Raw genomic sequence first — 8699 nt, 5'->3', positions numbered from 1 at the left:
AGCAACGAAAGCTCAGCTGGTAGCTGGAGAGGTAAGAATATTATTTACACTGGATCGGAAGCTGAACGCAGGAGTTAGCTCGGATAAAATTAACCTTTGGGAGAAGTAGGAAGCCACAACCGTTGGCAGAACGAAGTATGGTTTAATTTGGAGCTAGAGCGAGAAATAAATACATACACATGCATGTACATATGCCACGGGAACTCGGACTGGGATGGAAAACTCGCACAAAATCACTGCACTGTTGTTAGGCACAATCGAAGAGTACTTATCTTGAACTTGGAGCGATCCGCCGATGCTGGCTGGGGTGAGCTTCTCCTTATGGGGAAGGCGAAGATCCGGCTCGAAGGACCAATGTTTGTAGTGGGGCGGATCGAAGCTCAACTCTCCCACACCGCAATTGCGGTCGCCGTCATAAGAAATGAAAACCGTTATGTTTAGTGGTATATATATAATTATGTGTGTGTATTTGGTTGGACGGTCGCGCGGTAGATCGGCCGTCTGAAGCGGGGGTGAAATCGTAACTGCTTAACTATATGCCTTATGGTGCTTTTTCTGCCGTGAGCGCCGTGTGGATCGTGGATTGTGGATCCGAGCGCCCCTCCGAGCGCGCGAGAGCGAGTTGGGACCGGGGCGCACGGAGTTGGCACAGTGCGCGGAAATTGTTTACGGCTGGCCTGAACATCCCCCCCCCCCACCCCCCCTTGCAGGATTGCAAAGTATAATGGGGTGGCCTATGGCTGGGCGTACGCCCCGGTGTGCTCTGGACTTGACAAGGACGTCGAATCAGTGTCGCTCCACGGTCGGATAGGCGTGAGGATGCGCAAAACGGGGGTTGCTCTTGAGGAATCTGTGGATGGCGCCGTGGTTCCTACGACGGGGCGGCTCGCGGGGAGACGAGTGTGTCGTTCGTCGTGAACCGATGTAGATGGCGACGGTACAGTCGCGGCTGAGCGGGCTGGACGACGAGGGCGGCGTTTTGCATTGTTCGATTTAGATGGCGACGATGCTCCCGAGGCTGAGCGGGCCGGACGACGAGACGTGGGTACAGAGGAAAAATACGTCGAGGCCTTCGAAAAATTGAAAGTACTTATCACCTCAGACCCCATCCTCGCATTCCCAGATTTCAACAAAATGTTCACGGTAACAACCGATGCAAGTAACATTGCATTAGGAGCAGTGTTGTCGCAAGACTACAAACCAATCTGCTATGCAAGTAGAACCTTAAACGAACACGAAATCAATTATTCAGCAATAGAAAAGGAATTACTAGCTATAGCTTGGGCAACTAAGTATTTCAGATCATACCTGTTTGGTAGAACGTTTGAGATATTAAGTGATCACAAACCCTTGATTTGGTTCAATAACCTCAAGGAACCAAATATGAAGCTACAACGATGGAAGATCAAATTAAACGAATTTGACTTCAAAATAAAATATTTACCCGGAAAGGAGAACCATGTAGCCGATGCGATATCAAGAGTAAAAATTAACGAAAACCTACTCGGGGAAACCATTAATAGTGATTGTGCAACGGTCCATAGCGCGCAAGAAGATAATACAAATTATATTCCACTTACAGAGAGAGCAATCAATTACTATAATAGGCAAATAGAACTGATTAAAGGTAATGAGGAAAAGGTAGAAACATCCCACTATTTCCACAAGAGACTGATAAAAATCACATATACCGAAATGACAGAATCATTAGCAAAATATATAATAAAGGAATATGTGTGTACCAAAAAGAGTGCACTATATTTCCATAACGAAGCGGACTTCCCACTGTTCCAAAGGGCATTCCTAGAGATAATCAGTCCAAATCACTTCACTAAACTGATTAAATACAGTACCAAACTCATAAATATTCCGAACTACTCCGAATTCAAAGAACAAATATTGAAGAATCATAAAGAGCTACTTCACCCAGGTATCGAAAAGACCACAAATTGGTTTAAAGGAAAATTCTACTACCCCGATTATCAAAAGTTAATCCAAAATATTATCAATGAATGTCCTACGTGCGCAACGTTGCTAAAACAGAGCATCATAACACCAATCTAACTTTCGAAATCACCCCTGAAATACAAAATATCAGAGAAAAGTATGTCATGGATTTCTATTTGGTAGGCAATCAACAATTCCTATCATGCATTGATGTATATTCTAAATTCGCTACCCTTGTAGAAGTTAAGAGTCGTGACTGGTTAGAAACCAAGAGAGCCATCATAAAAGTCTTTAACGAAATGGGCAAGCCACAGGGAATTAAAGCCGACAAAGATTCAGCCTTTATGTGCGCAGCATTGCAAGCATGGTTGAATGCGGAAAATGTGAAAATCGAAATCACTACCAGTAAAAACGGAGTTTCTGATGTAGAACGACTACATAAAACGATCAATGAAAAATTAAGAATCATTTCAAGTGAGGATAACATAGAAAACAAGCTCACAAAATTCGAGTTAATTCTATACACTTATAACCATAAAACGGTTCATAATACTACAAAAAGATCCCCAGCCGAGATCTTCCTGTACGCCGGACTACCAGATCATAACACCCAACTGAATAAAGTTAGGAAGATCAATCATTTGAATAACGATAGAATCGACTTCGAAGTAGACACACGCTACAAGAATGCACCCCTAGTTAAAACAAAAACAACCAACCCGTTCAAAAGAACAGTGGAAATTAGGCAGGTAGACGAAAAGAACTTTGAAGAGAAAAATAGAGGGAGGAAAATCACCCACTATAAAACGAAATTCAAAAGAAAGAAAAAATCTAATAAAAGTAAATACGATAATTGCAGAGTACCCGAAGAGAGTACTGGGAATCCGGAGCTACAACATGATTAAGATTATAATCTTACTAATGTTCACCGTCCTACAGTCTTCCGGACAGAATATAGAGATAGATCCCATCAACTCAAGGAATGGATATCTCATATTCAAAACAAATACCATTAACATACCCATTAATTATGAATACCATTATCTAACCATTAATATAACAAGAACAGATGAAACATATCAGAGTTTACTAGAACAGGCAACCCAATTTAATAACGAAATCCAAGTTCAATATTTAGTCGAGAAATTGCAACGTGAATTCATCGGCATCAAAATAGCCAAAAGAAACAAAAGAGGCCTTATGAATGCAGTAGGCACAGTATATAAATATCTATTTGGAACATTAGATCAAGATGATAAAGTCGAATTAGAAGGGAAAATAAACAATCTGGCTAGCCACAGTGTTCAAGCTAACGAATTAAACTTAGTAATCCAAGCAGTAAATTCTGGCATAGAAGTTGTCAATAAATTAAGCAAGGATAATGATAGAAATAAGCAACTAGAGATATTAATATTTAACCTTCAACATTTTACAGAGTACATAGAGGATATTGAATTAGGCATGCAGCTAACAAGATTAGGGATCTTTAATCCAAAATTATTGAGGCAGGATTACCTGAAACACATCGATTCAGAGAAATTATTAAATATCAAAACATCTACCTGGTTGAAAACAGACACTAACGAAATACTAATAATTTCCAACATCCCACGAGAGATCAGAAATATTCCTATACTTAAAATTGTCCCATATCCAGATGAAGATAATAACATCCTCACTGACCTAACGCAAAACAATTATTACGTTCTAGAAAACGAGGTATATGAAAAAGAATCAAAACGAAGAATAAATGACGAATGTATTTCAGGAATAGTCAAACAAGTAGAAACAAAATGTCCATACACCTAAGCACACCAAAACTTTCAAATAAGTTTCATAGAACCAATATATTGTTAACTTGGAAATTACCAAAAACCATATTAAACCAAGATTGCCTAAACCAAGAAATAAAAGTAGAAGGTAACGCATTAATAAAAATACATAATTGCAGTGTACAGTTAAATGAATTCTTAATATCCAACTCCATACCAGAATTTGCACAAAGCATCTACATCAACAATAACGTAACAAAAATTAAACCATTGTCTTATTTGCAAACCAAAGAAATCGTAATAGAAAATACGCGATTAAATAATGTATTACATGTAAGCTTAATACTACTATTTGTCATAATCATAATAGGATTAAGCTACAAATTGTTTAATCTAAGTAAAAGCAATAAGCCTAAAACCGACCCGCACATAGAAACACCCTTAGACGAAGACGAGGAATCCCCAGCAGGCACAGTTTTAGACGCACCTGAACTATATCCAAGGATAATCGCCTGAGGACAGGCTTAAGTCTAACAATGGGGGAGTGACATCTATAGTCCATGCTCCGCATACCCTTGTCTATGTCTATTACCCTGCACCCACAATACTATAAACAATACGACACCCTCAGCTTCGAACCCTCATAAACAATCTCACGCTCGAAATGGACCACGCGTAGCCGATTGCAGGCAATGTAAACAAATACCCTAAACTGGAAGTTGAACATAAAACAATAGATGCCGCACTAGAATCCAGCCGCACCAGAATCACGCCACTCTTCAGAGATCAATTACTAATCGATTCTCAAGAATCACACCATCCTAGCTGACCAATCAGAGGCCCTATTCTCAGCCACCCCCAAGTAATGCAACACCGATCATACGCAGCGGAAGCCTTTCATCAAAAGCCGCCTTTTCCACATATCGATCGAGTCACGTACTCCATCTCCGAAGCCGAAGTCGAAGCCAACGCCTCCGAATCTAAATCCGAATCCCAAACCGAGCATCATAATATAAATAGTCTGCATCTAAGAAGCCAACTCAGTTCTGTTCAAGACAAACGTCAATCGCGACACCGTCGGAGAATTCAAACAAAGTTAATTCCGTTCAAGACATCAGACCTCAGTCATCGTCGGGGAAATAACTAACCAATGTACGCTAAGTTTAAGTGAAAGAATAAAACCTTTTTTAAAACTTAAACTGAAGTGCCGCATATTTAACTATATATATGGTCACACAGAAAAAAAAAAAAAAAATATCCTTGCGCTGTTGGAGAAGCTCGCCAGGTAGCAATGAACATTTTTTTTAAAATTGACATCGACGCCAGTCACAATTTTTGAACCGGTGGGGGGGATCGGGTTTTAATAGCCACGCATATCCGGTGCAAGCAGGCACAAGCCTTAAACGGATAAAGGATGTAACCACCAAAGATGAGTGTAGCTTTTCTTTTTTCGTGGGGGTCATCGTCATCGTCATCGCTGAATAGGTGGAGGAATATTCCTTCGCAGCACTTTGTTACCGCAAAAATCCATTGCGGTCGCGTAATAAACATTTTAAGTCTCAATTTCGGTACAGGGAAATATAATGTACATAAGATTCTATCCTAAATAATATATGAGAAATGAAGGCTCAGAACCATGCTTTTGGGAACTACAAGAGCTTATCAGATAAGTTTCATAATATTAGGGCTCTTTAGGCTCCCTTTCCACCCTTATCATGCCTCTTAAACAAATTAGCGTCGACAAACAAAGTGGACTTGTTCAGGACGACCCTAGAACAACATGCCACTCGGAGAGATAGAGCGCGGCTGCTTGTAATTAGTGGCAATGGCAAAACAATTTCATTGCATACTTGCAGGCACTCGACCCAGGCCCAGTCTCCCCCTCCAGTGTGTTTATTTTTGTGCATAGGCCTCTGCTATATGCCCCTCTCTCTATGCAGTTAAGTATGTTAACAAGCATCGTCGAATGCGGAAGGGGATGGGGAACTGCAATTGCAACAATTGTGCATCTGAATACAAAAAAACAGCGTAGCATACATTCCCGAGCCCCAGTTCCAGCTGCAGCTGCAGCCTCCTCAAGGGTCTCCACAGAGACCCAGCCGAGCACAGGGGCCTCTCTCGTTGTCAGTTTAATTATGACATAAAAATGCCCGCAAGTAATTTGACATCATTAGCCCCGGCCAAAGGAGGCAGGGAAGCCTCTGAGGGACGGCCGTGTCGAGGACGAGGACGAGGACGACAACGACTCGACGAGGACCCAATTGTCAGCGGAAGTGAGCACACACACTCGTGGGGCTTTGTGGCCGCTGTTGCATCTACTGTTTCCTACTAATTAAGCGTTCTAAGTAAGTTGTCGTCTCTGCCCGTCTATTTCCACATTCAGTTTGTGACTGCAACAATAGTTTTGCAGCATTTAGCATGAGCACAGGAGGGGCCTTCTCTCGGCAGAATTTTAAATTCTGTTACCTACTCATTTCGACTAAATTGCATAGGAAAACCAGCAGAACATGCTGCTGCCTTCGGAAGGAGCAGCATGCGTTGCATTTTCCCCAAAAAATCAGCTCCCAAGAAACGATATCGTTGTCTCTCTCTCTCTCTGCCTGACAGTATGGTCATATAGTTTTAACTGAATTGCGGGACAGCCATGTGACATAATCCCAACGCCTGCCCCAAAAATCTTGCATAGAATGTTGAAAGTCATGTTGAAGTTTCAGTTCTTTCCATACATTCGTCGAAGACGGACGTGTCGCGCATTGAAGTTTCTAAATAATCGCAAAGAGCATTCTGTGTGCTTATCTCGCACGAGAATCTATTTTTAGACACTGCGTAGCGGTGTCGGTAACACGAGAACAACAAAGAACAGTAAGCGAAGTAAGCTGTCGTACAGCGGGCAAGCTTTTGCCCTCGCCCTGCGCGCAGCCGCAAACGAAGGGCAACAAAAGCTCAACTTTTCTTAGTAGCAAGAATTCTTGATGCTAGGCAATCACAAATTTGTAACAAGCAAATTTCGTGAAGTGCCAAAAAATGGACGTAGACTCACCTGATCATTCCCAGCTTAGTGATAAGCTTTCAGCGACTGATAAGATGAGGAAAATAGCTGGTGCACCTGCAGAATTCCGTGCCAGCTTGGCTAAAGACCTATATAAGGCAATTGGAGCGCCTAACTACATTAGTAGCTTGATCGCAACGACTACAAGCACTATTACCACGAGCACACTATCTTTTTCAACAGGGAAATGTCCAGCGAATTACTCAATGGCAAATACCGTAACTGGCAGCATATGTTCAGTACCGAGCACCTCGAGAGCTGAGGCGTCTACTTCAAGCTTAGCCAAAAAAGTATCCCAAGGAAAAGATTGTAGCTTTCAGATGCCGATGGTCTCTATTAGTAAAAAGCAAAAAAGAGCTGATAAAGTCTCAAAAACAATTAAAAAAACTACACACCCAGCTATTCCAAAAAATCACCCATTCAAGGGCCGCCAAAATTTTACACCTGTTACTACCCCTTCAGTAGCACTTCTAAATAATCGCTATGCAGCGCTATCTGAAGAAGCTGAATCTGTCATGGAACTGGACGAAGAAGAGCAACATGGGCTAGTAGCAAACGAAGCTAGCAATGAGCAGCAGCCAAGCATAGTGCCTAAGCCTCCAGCTATTTGCGTGCCGCAAGTGAATAAAATGGACAAACTCGAAGACGCCCTCAATTCTGTAATTCCAGCTGATGAGTATGACATTCGCACATCCAGATTTGGAGTTTCGCGTATATATGCAAAAAATTCCCAAGCTTTTCGAACAGTTATTGATATGCTGACGAAGCAAAACTGTGAATTCTGGCACCATCAGTTGAGAGAGGATAAGCCGTACAGATTGATTATTCGAGATATCCATCCAAATGTACCAAAACACTTAATTGAGCACACTTTCACCGACAAGGGTTTCACAGTCATGAACATCTACTGCCCCAGGAAGCCAAACTGGCGTAATATTGAAATAAATGAAGAGGATGATCATGAAATAAATAACTTAAAAACAAGACAGAGTATGTTCTACGTGAACCTAAAGAAAACACCAAATATTGCAGAGGCACTTAAGATTACTCAAATTGGAAGGCACAGAGTAACAGTAATTAAGGCAAAGCACAGTAAAGAATTGATGCAGTGCTTTAGATGCCAAGATTTTGGGCATACGCGAAACTACTGCCTTAAAAAGCCAGTCTGTGGAAAATGCTCTGGCGACCACTATACTGGATCAAAATCGTGCGAACTAAGTCTTAGTAACAAATCCATTTGTGCAAACTGCGGCGAAGATCACCTATCTAGCTATAAAAGTTGTTCAGTCCGAATTGAACTCAGCAAGAAGCTTAAGCCGACAGCCAGACTACCAGAAGATGGAATGCCTGCCAGTAGCAAAAATAAAAATCACCCAGTCGGATCGCAAGTCATCTCAAATGCCAATGTGAGGAGTGGGTTCTCCTATGCAGACATAACAAGACCGCGTGCAGAGAAAAATATTAACGTGAACACATTACATGACAGCTCCCGGTTGTTTAATGGTGCTGAAGATCAACATTTTAGTAGCAAATTCAAAATATTAGAAAAAGCTATAAACGACCTTAATAGTAGAATGGATCAAATGTTCAAACTAATACAGGATACGATGGAGGCAAACAAAGCCTTCCGCGACCTGGTACAGAAGCTTATTTCAAAATGAACAAGCTTCAATTAAAAATCGGATTATGGAATGCACGAGGGCTAGTCAAGAACATTGAAGAACTTAGACTTTTCCTTAATGCTAATAAAATCGATTTAATGTTGATAACAGAGACACATATGCGCCCTGGTCGGAGAGCATTCGTACCAGGATACGATCAATATTACGCTGATCATCCCAGCGGAACATCGAAAAGTGGCTCTGCTCTGTTCATACGATCGTCCATTGCCCATACTCAGAACGAACCTATGTCCAGGATAAACATACAAG

This window comes from Drosophila miranda (assembly GCF_003369915.1).
Source record: "Drosophila miranda strain MSH22 chromosome Y unlocalized genomic scaffold, D.miranda_PacBio2.1 Contig_Y1_pilon, whole genome shotgun sequence".
Lineage (NCBI taxonomy): Eukaryota > Metazoa > Arthropoda > Insecta > Diptera > Drosophilidae > Drosophila > Drosophila miranda.
Note: the sequence above shows the minus strand (reverse complement) of the source record.